Source organism: Anguilla anguilla, chromosome 15, assembly GCF_013347855.1.
Source record: "Anguilla anguilla isolate fAngAng1 chromosome 15, fAngAng1.pri, whole genome shotgun sequence".
In the NCBI taxonomy this organism is placed as follows: Eukaryota; Metazoa; Chordata; class Actinopteri; order Anguilliformes; family Anguillidae; genus Anguilla; species Anguilla anguilla.
This window is the reverse complement of record NC_049215.1, coordinates 11,430,912-11,452,145: the sequence shown is the minus strand read 5'-3', so window position 1 is coordinate 11,452,145 and position 21,234 is coordinate 11,430,912. Positions and strand designations below refer to the sequence as shown.

The 21,234-nt window shown below is 52.0% G+C and overlaps 1 protein-coding gene across 1 annotated transcript in view; it reads left to right on the top strand.

Moving 5' to 3' along the window:
- Window positions 1–21,234, top strand: part of hdac4 (histone deacetylase 4) — a 185,140-nt gene that overhangs the window by 50,589 nt on the left and 113,317 nt on the right. The window lies entirely within an intron of this gene.

The window sequence follows — 21,234 nt, the reverse complement described above, 5'->3', positions numbered from 1 at the left end:
CAGAACCTCAGATCCTCAGACAGAACCTCAGATCCTCAGACTCTGCTCCTCAGACAGAACCTCAGATCCTCAGACTCTGCTCCTCAGGCAGAACCTCAGATCCTCAGACTCTGCTCCTCAGACAGAACCTCAGATCCTCAGACTCTGCTCCTCAGGCAGAACCTCAGATCCTCAGACTCTGCTCCTCAGACAGAACCTCAGATCCTCAGACTCTGCTCCTCAGGCAGAACCTCAGATCCTCAGACTCTGCTCCTCAGACAGAACCTCAGATCCTCAGACTCTGCTCCTCAGGCAGAACCTCAGATCCTCAGACTCTGCTCCTCAGACAGAACCTCAGATCCTCAGACTCTGCTCCTCAGACAGAACCTCAGATCCTCAGACTCTGCTCCTCAGGCAGAACCTCAGATCCTCAGACTCTGCTCCTCAGGCAGAACCTCAGATCCTCAGACTCTGCTCCTCAGGCAGAACCTCAGATCCTCAGACTCTGCTCCTCAGACAGAACCTCAGATCCTCAGACTCTGCTCCTCAGGCAGAACCTCAGATCCTCAGACTCTGCTCCTCAGGCAGAACCTCAGATCCTCAGACTCTGCTCCTCAGGCAGAACCTCAGATCCTCAGACTCTGCTCCTCAGGCAGATCCTCAGATCCTCAGACAGAACCTCAGATCCTCAGACTCTGCTCCTCAGGCAGAACCTCAGATCCTCAGACTCTGCTCCTCAGGCAGAACCTCAGATCCTCAGACAGAACCTCAGATCCTCAGACTCTGCTCCTCAGACAGAACCTCAGATCCTCAGACTCTGCTCCTCAGGCAGAACCTCAGATCCTCAGACTCTGCTCCTCAGGCAGAACCTCAGATCCTCAGACTCTGCTCCTCAGGCAGAACCTCAGATCCTCAGACTCTGCTCCTCAGGCAGAACCTCAGATCCTCAGACTCTGCTCCTCAGGCAGAACCTCAGATCCTCAGACTCTGCTCCTCAGACAGAACCTCAGATCCTCAGACTCTGCTCCTCAGACAGAACCTCAGATCCTCAGACTCTGCTCCTCAGACAGAACCTCAGATCCTCAGAGTGCTGAAAACGCAGGTTCGGCAGCACTGGGAATTCCTCTCTTCTTTTCCTCTCTCCTCCTCTCTTCTCTTCCTCTCTCCTCCTGTCTTCTCTTCCTCTGTCTTCCTCTAAGATAAGGAGTATCATGCCAGTTGCTGTTAGACAGGCTGTGGTGGAGCACACACACTCACTCTTGCACATACTCTTGTGCGTGAACACACTCTCACGTGTACATGCGCACACCCACACACACACATACTCACACACACACCCGCACGCACACATACCCACATGTGCACGCTCACGCACGCACACACACTCGCGCGCACCCACACACACGCACACACGCAGTGGCACCCACATGCAAACTCACACCCTCACGCACACAGACACACACTCACTCACACACATACGCACACCCACACCCCCCAAACCAGGAGACATAACCTCTTTTCTTTATTTCTCTTCACCTCTCCCCTGTTTGATGTCTGCTTTCCCAGGTGAACAGTAAGTACAGCTGATTCCTCATTCATCTAGTTTTCCTCTCTTCCAGAAGGTTCTGTGGGGAATCTGAGAAAAAGCTATATGAATTATAGATATGACTGTGGGATATTCCTTAGTCTTATTCTAAGTTTATAAACATTTAAATGTTCAACTTTGCATCCTATAAAAGGGGTAATTATACAGTCCACTTAAACTACTGCTACTGTTACTTTTATAAGGCTTTTATGCTTCTGCTGCTTTATTACTACTGCTGTTACTACTGCTAATACTTGTGATAACAATAATAATAATAATAATAATAATAATAATTGTAAAACAAACCTTTCAACATTAGAAACAGATATTTTTAAAAAGAGCAGCGTTATAAAGAGAAGCCCAAACCCCTGAGATTAATTAGGAGTCTGTGGTGGCGCTTGTATTTTACTCTTCTATGAGCTGAGAGTTCTCAGAGGTCTGAGATGAATGGGGGACTCCTTCACTGGCTGTGTGAATTCACTTCAGTACAGCGCTTGTACTCGTTTTGCTTTCTTAAAGGAAGAGCGTGGAAATGAAGACATCACAGAGCTCGTGGACCGCACACGAATGCTCTCTTCTGAGGCCTGTGTTTCTGTATAAAGGCTCCAGAAGTTTCTGTAAGGCTCTAGATTCTGGCCCTAGAGATTCAGCCTGTTTCTGTATGAAATGCTCTAGATTCTGGCAGTAGGGATTCAGGCTGGTTCTGTGTGTAGGCTCTAGATTCTGGCCTTAGGGATTCAGGCTGTTTCTGTATAAAGGCTCTAGATTCTGGCCGTAGGGATTCAGGCTGTTTCTGTGTGTAGGCTCTAGATTCTGACCTTAGGGATTCAGGCTGTTTCTGTGTGTAGGCTCTAGATTCTGACCTTAGGGATTCAGGCTGTTTCTGTGTGTAGGCTCTAGATTCTGGCCGTAGGGATTCAGGCTGTTTCTGTGTGTAGGCTCTAGATTCTGGCCGTAGGGATTCAGGCTGTTTCTGTATAAAGGCTCTAGATTCTGGCCGTAGGGATTCACGCTGTTTCTGTATAAAGGCTCTAGATTCTGGCCGTAGGGATTCAGGCTGTTTCTGTGTGTAGGCTCTACATTCTGACCTTAGGGATTCAGGCTGTTTCTGTGTGTAGGCTCTAGATTCTGGCCGTAGGGATTCAGGCTGTTTCTGTGTGTAGGCTCTAGATTCTGGCCGTAGGGATTCAGGCTGTTTCTGTATAAAGGCTCTAGATTCTGGCCGTAGGGATTCACGCTGTTTCTGTATAAAGGCTCTAGATTCTGGCCGTAGGGATTCAGGCTGTTTCTGTGTGTAGGCTCTAGATTCTGACCTTAGGGATTCAGGCTGTTTCTGTGTGAGATGCTCTAGATTCTGGCCTTTGGGATTCAGGCTGTTTCTGTGTGTAGGCTCTAGATTCTGGCCTTAGAGATTGAGGAATCACTGCTTGTTTTCTTGTCTTGCTGTCAGGACGTGCCTACACACGTCACAGAGAAGGGGCACGGACCGCCATGGCGTTTCTCCAACTCCGAAACACCGACACGCTTACTTACACGCTCACTTACCGCCACGTAACAGGGCTTCTCCTGTTGGCTAAATGGACCAGAACGCGTAAAATGCGCTTAATAATTGGTGGCAAATTTAGGTCAGTGTGCTGACCTAACCTAACCGGCCCCTCCCCCTCCCCCTCCCCCTGCCCCTGTTGTTAATACCACGGCCAGAAGACTGCCAAAATGTTTTGCATGACTGCATGACAGTTACGCAAAAAAAAAAAGTACATAAAAGAGGGAAATCTGGAAGGTACATTGTTGACGTCAGAGAGACCCACATGTAAGGAATTCTTGGCTAATTACTTGAATGTGCCAGCTTATTGTGACACGCTTCAACTTGGATGGTTTTGAAAGCTTTTTTTTCCCTCCCAGGAAACTGGGTGAATATGCTTCCAAGTCCCCCCCCCCCGGCAGAGCTCCGAGCTCCGAGTACACGGCCCCCCACCCCCCGCCCCCCCGCCGCCGTGTTTTAAAACAGCTATTCATTTAGCGGACGGCTCGACGCCGCGGCCCTACCCGCTCGGCCGGCCGGAGGATCCCCCCGCTCCCCCCCCCCCCCCCCCGCGCGCGATTCCAGGTAGGCCTGAGCTGAGAGCGAACGGAGAGATTCGTCTTCATTAATAATGCACCGGGGCCCATTCCCTCCCTTCAGTAACAAACACAGGCCCTCCTCGCCTTTGGCTTTCTGTGCCGTTCTCTCTTTTGCATTGAACTTTTCTTATGAAAGCATCAGTGGTTTTCCTTCTTCTGGTGTTCAGTCACTTATGCAAATCTGAAATTTACCTATATATTCATATATATTTTATTAAAAACAGTAAATAAACTGAATGGGTGTATAGGTACGAACCATCTTTTGATATACGCCCCTTCTTGACTCCCCTTCTCGTTTATGCAGCCGATTCGTTTTTGAGCATTTATGTGGAATGATGGTATTGAAGTGAAAAGGAGTGCTGCTTGATTTACATACGTTTGCTTTAGCCCAATCAGAATTGAGTATTGAGCTTAAGGCGGAGTTTGTGTGGAGGGACCCTCCCTTCAGGTTTTCCCTGCACTAGATTACAGCTTCTCAGCGGGCAGTTCCCAGCAGGTGATGGGCTGCTGTGTTCTGTCTTCTTTAAGCCGACGGCTGCGTCACGAAGGTTTCACACCCCGCGTTCGAGCGAACCTGCAATCTTTCGCGGGCTCCCTGCCTGATTTCCCAGAGTGCACCGGTGCGCGCAGAAATGGGATGGGGGGGGTATTTTTAACCGTGGCGCTTTGGGGGGGGCCTCTCTGCGGGGGGGCGTACGGGGAGTACGGTGTTAAAAATGGAAACGGGGAGAGCGCTGGGATTCGCCGCTTCTGTAATGAACTCCTTTGAAGTTTTACTGCAGGAAGCTCCACAGCAGCCCGGAGGTACTGAACACAGCAGGGTACGTCTGTCTTACTGAACACGGCAGGGTACGGCACATGCCCCCCCCCCCCCCCCCGCCCAGCGCCTTAGGAACCCAATGTGCCACGAGCTGTGCCCTCCCTAGGCCCCGCCCCCTGTCAGATAGGGGTTGTGGGTGAGGGGGGCGGGGCTTCACGCTAGAACGACCTGTTCTGGCGCATCCCTTCCGCCACATTTCCCTCCTCCCGCTCGGCTGACCGCGGCGGCTATTCTTAGACGGTCCGGGGCGCGAACTACTCACTCGCGAAGAACCCCGGGGGCGGCCGGGTCCCAGACTGAGCGCGCGGTCGGGCCGCCCGTGCGCGTTAAAGACGGTTTGCGGCCCCCAGACGCCGAGCCGCCGCCTGCTCGCCCTCGCCCGGCGCCGTCGCGTGCGTAGCGACGCGCCTTCGCACCGCGGCTGGCTGCGCGGCCGCTCCAGAGAGGCTTCCGGACTCTTCCGTCTCGAACCCGGCCGGTCGCCCGCTGGACCCGTGCCTTAAAACACAGGTTAATCGAGGAGTACGCGGGACCGTTAATGGCGGTTAAACCCAGACGTTTCGTCCGCGCCCCGGTGCGAAAGTTCCTCTGATGTCCACCGGAGGGCCGGCAGGTGCGGCGAGCTCACACGGGGGCGGGGCCGCGAGGTCGGGCCGTTTAGCGCCTGCGAGGACGCGGCCGTCCGGTTGGCTCCTCGGGCGCTGATCGCCCGGAGGACGCCGGTAAGCGCTCCACGGCTCTTAATGAGCGGTTTGATTAGGGAGCAGATGGAGGGTCGGGTCTCTCTGCAATGCCTGTAAGATCAGAGGGGGAGCCGGTCACCCAGCCGAGGGCCTAAAAGCTCTTTGGAGCGATGATGAGACCGTGGAGCACCAGCAAGACTCTGGCTTATCTCAGCCAGAGAGAGCAGGATTAAGAGGAGGGGAGTCTGCGGGTCGGATGCCAATAAATGGGCTTTGGCCTGCCATCGGATGCCTCCAGTACCCGCACCGGGCACCGGTGGAACTGCCGCTCCCACTGACTAGCGCCGTTTGCCGTCCCGGGTTCCAGAAGCAGGCAGCTAGCCACCAGCGATAGTCTGCTAGCCACCAGCGATAGTCTGTTAGCCACCAGCGATTGTCTGCTAGCCACCAGCGATTGTCGGCTAGCCACCAGCGATAGTCTGCTAGCCATCAGCGATTGCCTGCTAGCCACCAGCGATTGTCGGCTAGCCACCAGCGATAGTCTGCTAGCCACCAGCGATAGTCTGCTAGCCACCAGCGATTGTCCTGAGGTGTAGCCGGTAAGACCGACCGTAGAACGTGCCACGCGGTTCTTGACCGGCGTTTCCATTTCCCAGGTACAGCGAAATTAAACCGTGTAGCAATTACAGGGAGACGAGCAGCGGAGCCGCGATTCAGCCTGTGCTCGCCGTGCGTTACGTTGACGCAGGTGATTGACTTGGCATTCTCAGCATCGATCGGTCGAGGTATTTTACGCGTGGCTGAATTTCAATTTGGGACGCGACGACCTCGTTCGGAAAAACGGCTGTAATTTTCAGCCGGAGGAGAAAAAAGAGCCTTTGAATTCCTCGACGATCTGCGGTCGAACACGCGGCGCGAACGCGTTTGCGGGGGCCCGGTGATTTGGTCATTGTGGATTTGGAGTGGGGGGGTGGGGGGGGGGGGTACGCTTTGTGAGGAAACGGGGAGGGGGGTGTGAGTACTCATTAAGGGGAATTGGGTGAGAGCACACGGTGACTCATCCATCCTGTTTGTCACAGCTGGAGGCGTGTCTTCCCACAGCCGTGAGTCGGATCTGTGAATGACTTGTTTCGCCGCCAGCTCCTCTCAGAGCAGTTCTCCTACCTGCAGTTCTGTCCTGATTTTTAAAGGGGCGGCAGCGTAGTATAATGGGTAAGGAGCTGGTCTTGTGACCTAAAGGGCACAGGTTCGATTCCCAGGTAGGACACTGCTGTTGTACCCTTGAGCAAGGTGCTTAACCTGCATTGCTTCGGTATATATCCAGCTGTACAAATGGATGCAGTGTAAAAGCTGTGTAAAAGCTGTGTAAGTTGCTGTGGAGAAGAGCATCTGCTAAATGCCTGTAATGTAATATAAAGGTAACAGATTTTTTAAACTGAGCTTGAACTACAAACAATGTACACAAATGACAAAAATAAAGCAGTGACCAGAAGTTACACATTTCAGCTATTTTTGTAACTAGTTTCATCATATTTGGAGTTGCGATTAACCAAAATTTGAGCATCACGTTAGTTCTCACAGGCCACAAGAGTCAAGCCCAGCTCCGGGTGGACCAGCTGATGGCTCAGCCTGAGTAGCTCGCCTGTCACTGTCCAATCGCCTTTCAGTGCAGTCTGTTCAAAGGGCCTCTGCTCATTTGGCTGTGTCCTCCTGCTGCGTTGTCCATGCATGCTTGTGTGAATGGGCGGGGGGGGGGGTGGGCTTCCAGAACAGAGCCAATACCGTCAAACATAACTATTGCCTTTTACGATTGTTAATAAAGTTTCTAACTTTGACGACTGTGGTCCTGTCTGCAGGAAGTTGCTTTTAGATCTTAGATCGGCACTGTCTGGTAAGTCTGGTGTCTTTCATGGTTTCACACTAACGTCTGCTCTTAATTATGTTAATTAGCTCAGTTGTTTTTTGGGGTGAAATCTTTGTTGACGTCGCTCGCTAAAGCTTGCCAAAGTCTACACTTGTATCCACGGTCAGAACCTTTTCCTGTGGACTGAAACAGAGTAAAATATTACCAGAGTACAGAAGCTATTTAAAACCAGAATGATTTTTTGGAACCAGAACCTGCATTCCCACTGGCCTGGCCCTCCACGAAGGGAATTGCACCCGTCTTAGAAGCTGATCAATTTGAGCTGCTCGTCATAATTACAATATTATAAATACCTGATAGCGTGACCGGGAGGCCTTTCCTGTGTTCGGCTTGTCATGTTGATTGAAAAATGCGTTCCAGAGCTGTGAAGAAATAACTTTCGGTTTGAAATTGACAAATTGCTTCAAAGTTTCAAAGAGTGCGTGGCTGCAGGCACCATTGGAAACTTGAAATGGAGAGGGGGGGTGGGGGAGGGGGGAGTGGGGTGTGTTCGACCTGACATCAAACAATGGCACCTCGAGGACTTTTTAAGAGCACGGAATCCTCTACAAGAATTTACCACTTTTCTCACAAAGAGCAGCTGTGAAACGTGCTGCTTGTTTATTTTTGCGATCGTTATTTTTGTGCTTATAATTGTTCTTCTTTTGTGGGATTTTATTTTTTTAAACGAGGAAAAGCGAACCTTTTTCAAGCAACGTCGCTTTGCTGTAAAAGAAGGGAAAACATCTTCCTTTAAAGTACACTGAATTTAGCTGATCAAACCGTGTTAGATAAAGGCTTGTTTCTTATTGTGACCATAATGATGAGTCATAATAATTATATTTTATATAAGTAAATAGTGGTTAATAAAAGGGTGTTTTCGCCTGACAAGGTTTTTCGTATGGTTTCTGTTCCGCTTTCTGTTTGTGCTTGTGCTCACTGTTCGTTGCTAAGTTTGCTATGAATTTGTCAGTCTTCGATCTCCCAGTTATGGGCAAGCTGGAATTTTCCTCAGAACTGTCTGACCAGTAAGAGTCTGCGTGAGTCGCTCTGGATAAGAGTGTCCGCTAAATGCCTGAACGTAACTGAAAAATCGATAAACTGAATGCAAATGAAAACACGCCTAGAAGACTTATCTCACATCAGTATGTCAACACTGACAGGCTGATTATAATGTGAAGGTAGCACACTGGGGCTAAAAAGGTACATCTCCACCACTATCTGCTGACAAGCTAACAAGCTAATGCTACTGTCTCAAGCTCGGCTCTCTCTCTCTCTCTCTCTCCCCCTCTCCCCCTCCCTCTCTCTCTCTCTCTTTCCCTCCCGCTGGAAATAGGGGGTTTGTCGGTTTGTGTGCCCACTGTGCTGTGATTGGCAGACGGTTGCCGAGGTGCGTGGTTCAGGTGGGCTGTGATTGGCAGACGGTTGCCGAGGTGCGTGGTTCAGGTGGGCTGTGATTGGCAGACGGTTGCCGAGGTGCGCGGTTCAGGTGGGCTGTGATTGGCAGACGGTTGCCGAGGTGCGCGGTTCAGGTGGGCTGTGATTGGCAGACGGTTGCCGAGGTGCGCGGTTCAGGTGGGCCGAAAGCTGGGCCGCTGCCGCGGAAACGCGCACCTCGGCACACAAGCGAAGCGCCCGGGTCCGCTCTCCGGGCCGTCTCCGTCCGCTCGCGCCGCCCACACGCCGCTGCCTCGCCGCTCTGCGTCTCAGCTGGGATCAGGGGATTATGGGAAATGTCAAGGCAAGGCCGCGGCTTGCGCTGCGGAAGACCGTAAATGAATCACTTTAGGGTAATTTAACTGAGGAGCTGACAAAAAAAGCATCGCTATCGCTGTAAATACACGTGAGGAGAACACAGACCGTGTTCTCTGAGCTGCGTCCGCCAACACGCATCACCGTTACAAACGCACATCTTATCACTCCTTCAGAATGAGCACGTATCCCTCCTCCAAACTGATCAATGATCACTCCTTCAGAATGAGCACGTATCCCTCCTCCAAACTGATCAATGATCACTCCTTCAGAATGAGCACGTATCCCTCCTCCAAACTGATCAATGATCACTCCTTCAGAATGAGCACGTATCCCTCCTCCAAACTGATCAATGATCACTCCTTCAGAATGAGCACGTATCCCTCCTCCAATCTGATCAATGATCACTCCTTCAGAATGAGCACGTATCCCTCCTCCAACCTGTTGACTTATCACCCCTTCAGAATGAGCACGTATCCCTCCTCCAAACTGATCAATTATCACTTCTTCAGAATGAGCACGTATCCCTCCTCCAAACTGAGTACTTATCACCCCTTCAGAATGAGCACGTATCCCTCCTCCAAACTGAGTACTTATCACCCCTTCAGAATGAACATGTATCCCTCCTCCAACCTGTTGACTTATCACCCCTTCAGAATGAACATGTATCCCTCCTCCAAACTGAGTACGTATCACCCCTTCAGAATGAGCACGTATCCCTCCTCCAAACTGAGTACTTATCACCCCTTCAGAATTAACATGTATCCCTCCTCCAAACTGATTAATTATTACCCCTTCAAAATGAACGTGTATCCCTCCTCCAATCTGATCAATGATCACTCCTTCAGAATGAGCACGTATCCCTCCTCCAAACTGATCAATTATCACTCCTTCAGAATGAACACGTATCCCTCCTCCAAACTGATTCTTTATCACCCCTTCAGAATGAACGTGTATCCCTCCTCCGAGCCATAGCCTATCGCATTAGCAGGTCCAGCTGGTATCACCCAAACGCACTGAGGAGGTGTCAGAGTTCCCGTTCCATCACATCCCACTCCTCCCCTCCTCCCCTAATGGAGCTGCTCTTTAAGGAGATGTATTGGCAGCGGACTGTCAGCCCAGACTCCTCCCGCAGGAGCCTTTCCCTCCGTGGCGGTTTTTGTGTTTTTTTGTGACGGAAAGTCGTTCCCTTGCCGTCCACCTCTGATGTGTTGCTGTCAGACTGCCCTGTGTTTCAGTTCACGGTGCCTGCTGTAGTCTTTCTGTCAGACCTCAGTGCGCTGTCATTGAGAGTGCTGGCTGTAGTGTTAGCGGTAGCAGTGCTAATGTTTTTCTGTCAGACCTCAGTGCGCTGTCATTCAGAGTGCTGGCTGTAGTGTTAGCGCTATTGGCGCTAACGTTGTTCTGTCAGACCTCAGTGCGCTGTCATTCAGAGTGCTGGCTGTAGTGTTAGCAGTAGCAGTGCTAAAGTCTTTCTGTCAGACCTCAGTGCGCTGTCATTCAGAGTGCTGGCTGTAGTGTTAGCGGTAGCAGTGCTAAAGTCTTTCTGTCAGACCTCAGTGCGCTGTCATTGAGAGTGCCGGCTGTAGTGTTAGCGGTAGCAGTGCTAAAGTCTTTCTGTCAGACCTCAGTGCGCTGTCATTCAGAGTGCTGGCTGTAGTGTTAGCGGTAGCAGTGCTAAAGTCTTTCTGTCAGACCTCAGTGCGCTGTCATTCAGAGTGCTGGCTGTAGTGTTAGCGGTAGCAGTGCTAAAGTCTTTCTGTCAGACCTCAGTGCGCTGTCATTCAGAGTGCTGGCTGTAGTGTTAGCGGTAGCAGTGCTGTAGTCTTTCTGTCAGACCTCAGTGCGCTGTCATTCAGAGTGCTGGCTGTAGTGTTAGCGGTAGCAGTGCTAAAGTCTATCTGTCAGACCTCAGTGCGCTGTCATTCAGAGTGCTGGCTGTAGTGTTAGCGGTAGCAGTGCTAAAGCACTTGCGTGCCATTATGAGGCTAACTTTCCATGTATGTTTTGTGTCACGTGACCCCCAGGGCGCTCGCGGTTGGCTGAAACAGTTACGGCGCCGCCTGCTTGTGATGAATGTACTGTGAGACTTTGTGAGGGCGGTCTCTCGTGCTGGTGTGACACTGAGATGGGGGGGGGGGGGGGCGCACTTTCGGCACAAGACTGCTTTGGGGGGTCCGAGACAGAACCAGGCGAAATGTCTCTGCAGTACCCTCTGTTACTGCCATCTACTGCCCTCTATGTGTGGCTGGCCTCGGCAGAGGAGCAGTGCATGCTGGGAGGTGCCGCCTTGCCCCCTCTTGCCCCTCTCTCTCAGTGCAGTGGTGTTTCATTGGTCAGCCAGCCTGTGTTGTTGTGCTGTATGCAAAGCATGCAGTTTGGCATATTCATAGGTGATTAATTATTAATGATCTTATCCTATACCAAAAAACAGTAACAGATGTTCAGGTAAGTAAAACAGATAACTAGCAGTTATGTAATCCGTTGGTACCACAATAGTCCCTTCTGTCTCTCTCTCTCTCTCTCTCTCTCTCTCTCTGCCCTCTGTAGGGGCCGTCCATTCTGACACACTCAGCACATTCCTCTACACCGCAGAACATTAGAGACACACACACACACACAGACACACCCTCACGTGCACACACACACACAGACATACACACACACACTCTCTCTCACTCACACGCACGCTTGCACACACACGCACTCACACACACGCACTCACACACATACACTCACACACACGCACACACATGCGCACACACACACACACACACACGCACACACCCACACACCCACACACACACCCACATTCTCACACACACACATACACACACACTCACACGCACACACAGCGGTGCATTAGAGCCGTGGGCCGGAGGCTCCTTTCTGTCACAGCATGCGCAGGATGCGCACCTGACCTGTCGCGCGGTGAACCGCCGCCGCCGCCGCCGCGTCTCTCGTCCCGCCGCTCGCTGGGGCTCACCCGCCGCCCGCGCGTCCGAAGCTCCGCCCCCGAGCGCGCCTCTCGCGGGCGGGCGGGCGACCCGTCCTCGCCGCCTCCGCCGGCCGACCTCTCTCTCAGGTACCGGCGCCTGGGATTAGCCGCGGCGGTAGTTAGCGGGATGGCGGTAACGGCGCGGGAGGACAGCGGAGTCTGACTGAGCCGCGGCGTCTGAGCGCGTCTGTCACACAGCGGCGACGCCCGCCCAAGAGGGCCGTCTCTCAGAGAGAGAGAGGAAAGGGCCATAACGTTCTGCCATGCTGGGAATGGCCCTCTCCTGAAACCTCTATTAGCATACCATTTCCCTCTCTCTCTCCTTCTCTCCCTCTCCCCCTCCCTCTCTTTCAGTCTCCCTCTCTCTCTCTATCCCTCTCAGATTCTAATTCTAATTCAACTTGCTTTATTGGCATGAAATACAGACGTAATTATTGCCAAAGCATACACGTGAATGATGTCAAATAATGATAATATTCAAATAGTAGTAATAATAATGATAAATGTGAAAATATATAAAAATAACAACGCAGACCACCGGGAATAATAACCCTCCCCCCTCCCTCTCCCTCTCCCTCTCTCTCTCTCTCTCTCTCTCTCATACACATCCTCAAGCAGTGACTCTCCGCCTGTGTCCTGTGTTCACCGAATCCCCGCCCGGGCCTTTTTTCCGCAGTAAGAGCGCAGATTTGATGGGTGACATAGCGAACGGGGCCTCGTCGGCGATGTTGGGAAATTACAGACACATCACTGTGCTGAAACGGCCGCCCGGTCCTGGAGAAAGAAGGCCCCTGTCGTGATGGTTTTTTTGGGGGCCGCCCCCTCTCTGTTTGGTGCCCCCCCCCCGCCAGCGTGCCCTTGCCTCCTTGTCCCAAGCCTCCTCTTATTCGCCCTTCTGTGGCGATCCCCTGCTGCTTCCCGTATCCCTTCTGTGCCTCCAGACGACATGGCTTATCAGCGTGACTTGCGCTGGCCTGGGGGGGGGGGGGGGGAGTGTGAAGGAGCATGTGGCTCTACACTGGGGGGGGGGGGGGGGGGGGGTCTCGCCTCAGCTCAGTATCTCTTAAGTGCCTGTCGAGTAGTTTGCTAATGTGGTGTGAACACAAGCGAGAGGCCTTAGTACAGTGGTGCTGAAATGGCTTCAGAAGAATGGAGCCTGGCCCTTCACCCCGCCCCCGGCCGCTGATTGGTCGCGCTCCCCTTGGCGAGCGCTGAGAGTGGGTGCTTTAGTCCCGGAGCGTTCGGGAGCTGAGTGGCGTTGCCGCGCTCTCCAGTTTGTTCCTGGAGCTATTTCCAGGTTGTTTGTTTGCGTGCGAGGGGCAGAGGGTGAACAGTCTCTAAATTGGACAAAATGTGAGACTGCAGGTGCTCAGGTGTCTGCGATACGGTCTGACTGTGTGTTTTACACACTGTCTGAGAGAGCGTGTGTGTGTGTGTGTGTGTGTTGTACACACTGAGCCGGTGTAAGATGCAGTTGAACCCTCTGTATTAGCAGGTGTTGGAGGGAGGTGTTGTAAGGGGTGGGGCTGGAGTTTTGGAGGTGTTAGGGTTAGGTGTGGCTTTAGGGTTGGGGGGTGGTGGCGGTGGGATGGGGCGGGGGGGAGGGGTCTCTTGTGTGCCGGGTGTGCGCTCAGTTGGAGTCGCCAGGCGCGGGGGCTGCTAGCAGGTGGCCCCCCCCTTGCTTCCTGCCAAACGGCAGACCGGGCACCAGTGCCAGGCTCAGTGTGGCACGTCCGTGGCGAGGGCGGCCATCCAGAGAGCACGTCTGTTTGAGCCTCGAGTTTTAGGCGCCGCGCTCGCTAACGCTCCACCAAACCTCCAGGTCGCCGCACCTGCCGAGCCCAAAACTGAACGTTACGCTCCGCCCGCCGGTCCTCGAGGGTTTGTTCTCATTGCGGAACGCGTTGATCCCTTTTTAAAATCCCGCCGCGCGCGAGTGGACGCTCGATACCGTCGGGCAGCGTCTGGCGGTTCGGGTTTGGCTGGACCGCGGTCCCGCCCGGCGCTAATGTGTTTCTCTGACTGTGAGCGGAAATGGCGCTCTGTCCTTATGTCCCGATGCCTCGGCGAGGAGCCGGGGAGGCGTGGGGCGTTCTGGCTCGGCTCGTGCGAAAAGACGACCTCCTCCCAGAGCCCACCAAGGTGACCTCGAACCCACCCGCGCTGTCGCTAAGCAGCCTCTGTCCGCTATTTTTAGCCCACTGTCTCATGTAAGCTGCTTCCCAAATACTGACCTTAATTTGTGCTTCCCCCCCCCCCTCGCTGTGTGAGGTCACGCTAACGCCAGCTTGTTTTTAAACGGTTCTCCGAGCCACGGTGTCCCGTGGACGCCGCGCGCGTTCGCTTACGGCCGCGGACGAGAGATCCGCTTAGCGCGCGTTTATTAACGCAGGCTGTGAGGAGCCGGACCGGTTTGGGGCGGCAGGTGCGATCGGCCGTCCTGCTTCAGAGTGGAACGCACGGCGGGTCGCCCGCTATCGCAAATCTCTTCGCGAATCTCGCAGAGTTCGCTCGCGGCCGAACCGGTGCCCCTCCCCTCGGGGCGGGAGCCCGCCAAGCTCCCACAATCCCGTGCGGCTCGAGCGTGGGTCCTGCCAACCTGCGGCCTTAACTTTGACCTTCAATCAGATTCCAGTTGTCTAAATGCTGCAGTTACTTTTCATCTCCTCCGAGCTCGGTTTGGTGAAATCATTTGGCGGATCAATCACTTCGCTTACGTTCGCCGCTCAAAGCAAAGTTCGAGAGATGCTGATTGAATCCAGGCAGGTTCTCAGGTCCATTTCTCAAGGAAGTTGGGGGGGGGGTGGGAGGGTGGGGGGAGTGGGAGGGAGTAGCAGAGAGATATGGGTATGTAGATTGTGGAAGCGGAGGGGGAGGGGGACAGTGGAGGTGCGGTATCTCGGTGGACCAGGAGCTGATAAGACCGCGCGCTTCAAAGCAAACTCGTTCTTCGGGGCTTTGCTTCGCCTCCATTGAGCGGTTCGGCTGCGGCTATTTTTAGCCTTCTGAGAACAGAAGCCTGCATTTCACTGAGAAGCGGTCTCTGATAGAGCACATTTCACACGGATACTTTAACTTACATTCGGTGTGAGCTCCATACATAAAGTCTGGCGGAGGTAATTCAGCTCTTGTCTTTGATCCTTGACGCTTCACCTCCCAAATTTGAACCAACCGGCTTTTTGGGCAAAACATTGGTGAGGGAGCTTGACAGCCCAACAGCTGTGACGAGTCTGTGCAGCATTTACCAAGGAACCACCAGAGAACGTTCCGGTCTTCAGGCACAGCCTGCAGTTGGAGGGCCGGCCTACACAAACTTGTGATTCCTCAGGCATACCAACTGTCCATTGGTTTATTAGCGATGCCCATCCTGAATCTGGCGAGGCTGCACGTCTGGGGAGACGCTTGTGGAGCTCATTTAAGGTATGAGGCTTTATGAAGGCCCAGGGTCTGGAATGGTCGTGATTGCAGTGCTTCTGTTCGTGCACCGCTGTGGATTCTTGGCCCATCAGAATTCAAGGGAACAGTCGCTGTGTGAGTCTGGGACTCCCTAAAAGGTGGGAACAACCTAAACTGCTGCTGTAAGGGGGAAAAAAAACAACAAACTGAACGATAGCGGATAAGTTTCCGGCAAGTTCCAAAAGAGCTCCAAGCGGAACATGCAACCCTGTGCCACCGCTGTCAGGAAAGACAGACAGTAATGTTTTAGCACCACACGTCCCCTTATTCTGCCTTCTCTTCTCTATCCTTCCCTCATCTGTTCATCTGTCGAGTCTTTGTTCACATTTATAGGACTGCAAGCAGTCATGTTAAACCTGTCCTATACATGGGGCACTCTGCTGGTCATGTTAAACCTGTCCTACATGTGGGGAATAGGCCAGTTATGCTCCAGTGTGGACTGTGATGACCCCAATGCTAACCTGTAGCTATCTGAGTTACTATCAAGCCAGTTTCTACCACCTGAGCTTTCAAAGTGTCTACAAGTGACTGACCATTGACGTTATTAATTTGTGAATGAAATATCGATTGAGCGGAATGGTGTAGTTTGTTTACTTCATTATCTTTAGCCTCCAATCCCCAGAATGCACTTGCAGGCTGGTCAAAACCCATCCTGTCTGTCATTACAAGTATAGTCCACTTCTGGAATGGGTATAAATGTAAATTCCAAGCCGCTTAAACTACAAAGAGAAGAATTAGGCTTAGATATGTATCTGTGACTTGGACAGACAACTAAGTGCATGGACTAGATTTTTACTTCCATTGTTTAAGGATCATTTCTAAAGGCTGTGAAATCCCCTGGGAGAAGGGCAGAAGGAGCAGTGCATTCTGTGATTTGTGGTAGGTTAAGATATTCTGGAGTACTATAGGAAAGCCCACAAAAATATTTTAAAGTATTTTAGCAGTCCTTTTATATTACAGATTTTAGTAAATTTATGGGACACTTAAACTGTAGACTTGTGGTGAAGTTGTCACCTTTTGACAACCCGAACAGCGGGGGGTTTGCTTGGAAATGTACTTTCACCTCAGTATAACTCAAAGGATTTCCTTAACTCAGAAAAGCTGCCCGCGCATTTTATTGTGATTAAGTAGCAGAGTACCGTACAGCCTGCTGTCTAAGTGAATGGCTGTACTCTCTCATTCACTCTCTTAACTCTCACCCAATCTATATATATTTATGTATATATATGATTGTGTAGTGCAGTGGTATTGCTGTAGCACAGTGGGCTGCTAATGTACTGCAGAGCTCAGACAGGGCATAGCATTGATGAGCTGCTAGCATGCAGCTAACGTGCTGCAGAGCTCACAGACAGAGCAGAGCATCAGTGAGCAGCTAGCGTGCTGCTAACGTGCTGCTGAGCTGCTAACGTGCTGCTGAGCTGCTAACGTGCTGCAGTGCATCGGTGAGCTGCTAGCATGCTGCTGAGCTCACAGGCAGAACAGAGTGTCGATCAGTTGATAACGTGCTGCTAGTGTGCTGCAGAGCTCACAGACAGAGCAGAGCGTCGGTGAGTTGCTCGCGTGCTGCTAACGTGCTGCAGAGCTCACAGACAGGGCAGAGCGTCGGTGAGTTGCTCGCGTGCTGCTAACGTGCTGCAGAGCTCACAGACAGGGCAGAGCGTCGGTGAGTTGCTCGCGTGCTGCTAACGTGCTGCAGAGCTCACAGACAGGGCAGAGCGTCGGTGAGCTGCTAGCCGGCTGCTGTGAGATGTGTCGGTGTTTGTGCTGCAGTTAGTCGGGCAGCAGGCCGCTCGCACTGAGCTGATCCGCTCTTCCTATAAATCACACCCAGGGGCCTCCTGGGTGCGTTGCCGAGGGAAACGGAGACATATGCGCTGGAAGTGGCAGTTTGGCGGTGCTCCTTCACTCTCCGCGCCCGCTCCCGTCCCTCCGCCTGCCGGAGCGGGGGGGCGTGCGGCTGGCACCCAGCCGTCTTTCTGTCCTCCGTTTATTCCTTCCTGCGTTTTTTCATATGCTCATGAATGATTTGAGGGGCCCGGTCTGATGTAGACCTCTGCTCCTGGAACCTGAGAGAGATTCTGTCTTTTCTCTCCTCATGTTTTCTTTCCTCTCTCTCCTCTGCTCTTCTCTCCTCCTCCTCTCTCTCGCTCCCTCCCTCTCTCTCTCTCCTCTCTTCCTCTCTCTCCCTCCTCTCCCGTCTCTCTCTCTCCCTCCCTCTCTCTTACTCCTCTCCCGTCTCTCTCACCCTCTCTCTCTCTCCTCTCCTCTCCGGTGTTTGTCCTTATTAGTTTTCTCTGCCGGTGCGGGGCTGCTTAGCGATGCGCGGAGCGTCCTCTGGCTCTCCGGGCTAATTAAAATGCCATTACGGTGCAGCCGTCAGGGCCGTCTGCTCCGGGGAGGATTCCAAAAATAGATCGCCGAACGCGTCCCGGCTGCTCGAGCGTTTCTGAAGACGCGCCGGATCCCTTTTCTTTCGCTCTGTCTCTTTCTCTTTCTCTTTCTCTGGTTCTTTCCTTCGGTCTCTCTTTTCTTGTTTTGTTTTGGGCGGAGGGGGTTAGTGTGCGGGGGTTCGTGTGAATCTTTGATCCCGCGCGCTCGTGTGTTAGTCACGCCGGCTGTCTGGGTCTCTGCGCCGGCCCGCTCCGAAAATAGCTCCTCCAGACCCTGAGGAGACAGCCCCGTGTTTTCTGCACACATGCACACACGCATGCACACGTTCGTACATACATGCATGCATGTAGGCCTGTCTGTTTGTCCGTCTGTCTGACTGACTGACTGACTGGGCTGTGATATGATCTGGCTGCTGTGGTCTGTGTGTGGGTGTGCATGTGTGCGAGAGTCCGCTCCACTGTCTCTTTAAAAAGCCAGTGCACCCCCCCCCCCTCGTTCCCCAGGCCAGGCTTGGCCCAGAGAACCGGTTCCATTTTCGAGCGCCATCCCGCGTGTCAGCGTGCGCTAGCTGTTTCCCGCCCTCCATCTTTAAATAATGGCCGCCGTGCTCTGCGGACTCCCGGCAGGCTGTCTGTGGTGAGTCGGGTCGGCCAACAGAACAGGGGCCGGCTATCGTCTACCAGGGCTTTGACCTTTAACCTTTGACCCCTGCGTCGGGTCCGGAGTGGGGTGGAGAGGGTGTCGGTGAGGTCCCGGCCGACAGCCCGCTGATGTACGAGCGAATACGTTCTCTCTGGCCCCTTACGGAAATGAAAGCTGACACATAACACACGTACGGCAGTGAAATGTCTCTCTGTGTGAAAACAATTACATGCAGGTTCTACCTGGAGCTGTGCGTTTAACGAGCGCAGTGTTAGCGCCGAAAAGCTCACTTTGTGGGGCTTTTATATTGAAGCTATTAATATTGATTGGCCCGGACGGTTTTTGTGTGCGATGAAGGACACTTTAGATATTTAGACACGTTTCTGACAGCCTACCGGCTTTGCTGTGGCTGGTATAGGTGCATTCTGGGATTTGTAGTCTAAAGTCTTCAAGTACCTCAGAAGCAGCTTGAACAGTGATGTTATGTTTCCATAGACTGCGCATATGACCGCATTAATTTTACAGCCTTTATGCGCAATTATGAACATAAATATCAGTTTTTATATTGCGCTGCTTTTTCTTTCTTTGAGCGCTGCGGTTGCCGGTTGCCATGGGAAATAGTAGCAAAATAATATTAAACAGTATTGTGGTATTGCATTTTTGAAGAATAATCAGTTAATGCACATACGTGCAGCCTCGAGAGGCATACTGGCTTTGTAAAAGCTGCTGTGAAGTTATTTAAAAAGTATTTTCTAGCTTTAGACCACAAACCCCCGAATGGCCACCGCAAGGCCTACAGGTAGTCAGGTAATAGATCGTGGTCGACTGATGTCTTCTCTAGTTACAGTATATAAATATCTTTCGCCGTGCACAAAAACTGTCCGAGCCAGTGCGCTAAAGCGGAAATAATATTTTTAAAAATCTCCAGGAAGTGAACCGTACCGTTTGCCTGACCGGTGTTGCCTGTCTGTGAAAAGTGTACGATGCGGCTGTTTTTCGGGTCGCACCGTAGCGTGCCAAATGGGTCCTGGAACTTTGCAGCCGGGAGAACCGGCGGCTTTGCGGTGACGGACACTCGGCTTCCGTTCTCCTGGCGGAGAAGAAAATGGAAAGACCTCGCTGCCCGGGCGCGGCGCTCACAGTGAATCGTTTGGGCGATCGAAAACACGGGCGTTATTTTAGGGGCAAGCTGGGAGGCGCGGAGTCGTGCTTTGTTTTGGAGAGAGAGAGGTCGCTACGAGCATCGTGACAACGTGATTTGATTTAGCACTTAAACGTTCAGAGAGCCTGGTCCTGCCGACCATTTTTTATTTTTTATTTTTTTTGGCAGTTGCAGGTGCTATAGTATTGGTTTCAGAAACCTTTTGTTTTTTTTTTGCAATGCGTATCTGTTCCCTTCACCTTTCTCTTGGGAGACTGTGGCCAGCATGCTTTTTTATTTTCTTCTTCTTTCAGATCTTCCAGCCAGGCGAAGCGACATTGAGCACAAAATAATGAAACGGGAAACAGGTTCGCCTGGATAAATAAGTAAATGGAAAGTCTGGATATGCGCTTCATCGTGATCTCGAAAAGGGCCTGTTGCAGCTGTTCACTAAGCATCACTTCCTTAGACACGCAAGCTCCATATTTACTGTTCGCTCACTTCAGATTCACTTGTTTTTGGGATTTTCTGTAGGTCAGGTTGGCTAGGTGTTTGGGTTCTTTTGTTGGGTCAGGTTGGGTAGGTGTTTGGGTTCTTTTGTAGGGGCAGGTTGGATAGGTGTTTTGGTTCTTTTGTAGGGTCAGGTTGGGTAGGTGATTGAGTTCTTTTGTAGGGGCAGGTTGGATAGGTGTTTGGGTTCTTTTGTAAGGTCAGGTTGGGTAGGTGTTTGGCTTTTATGTAGAGGCAGGTTGGATAGGTGTTTGGGTTCTTTTGTAGAGGCAGGTTGGGTAGGTGTTTGGGTTCTTGTGTAGGGGCAGGTTGGGTAGGTGTTTGGGTTCTTTTGTATGGTCAGGTTGAATAGGTGTTTGGGTTCTTGTGTAGGGGCAGGTTGGGTAGATGTTTTTTGGATTGTCACCTCAGTGCTGGGTCAGGTTGGCTCACAGCTTGTTCTCCTCATTTCTCCTTGCTGTTCTATTTATAGGGAGAAGTGTGTGAAGAAGAACAAGCTGAAGACGGGCTTGGCAATAATAATGTCTCTGCTAGAGCAGGCTATAAATACTGTCTGTGCCTTTGTCAGTGGCACAGAATCGCTGAGCTATTTTTCTGATCACTTCAGCTTTACATTCTGCAGACTGGTAGGGAGGGCATCTCTTTTCAATTTGAGTGTGCGTGTTTGTGCGTGTACATGTGCGTGTGTGTGTGTGTGCGTGTGTGCGCGCGTTTGTGTGCATATACGTGTGTGCATGCGTGCATGTGTGTGCTTGTAGGTGTGTATGTGTGTGTGTGCATGCATGTGTGTGTGTGTACATGTGTATGTGTGTGTGTGTATGCGTGTATGTGTATGCGTGTGTGAGTGCATGTGTGCATATAGGTGTGTTTTTGTGTGTGTGTGTGTGTTTTTGTGTGTGTGTTGGTGTGAGTGATGCCCCCCCTCCCGCTCTCACTGTGGGGTATTTTTATCTTCTCTCTGGGCTCAGCTGCTACAAAAGGCCCTTTGCCAGGCACCTCATCTTTACTGCTGCTGTAAGGACAGAGAGGGAACATTAGCTTTAGTATTGTGTGTGCACTGTTCTACCTCATGCTCTGATGTTTCTCTCTCTCCTCTCGCTCTTCCTCTCTCATCCCTGCACCGCATGCAGAGGCAATTTCACGCCAGTCTAATGCATAGCGCTCTGAGCCGTGCGGCTCAAATCAGCCTTTTCACTTCCTGCTTTACTGGACAGCGTTCCGCCATGTCCATGTTCTGCGTTCGGCAGTGATGC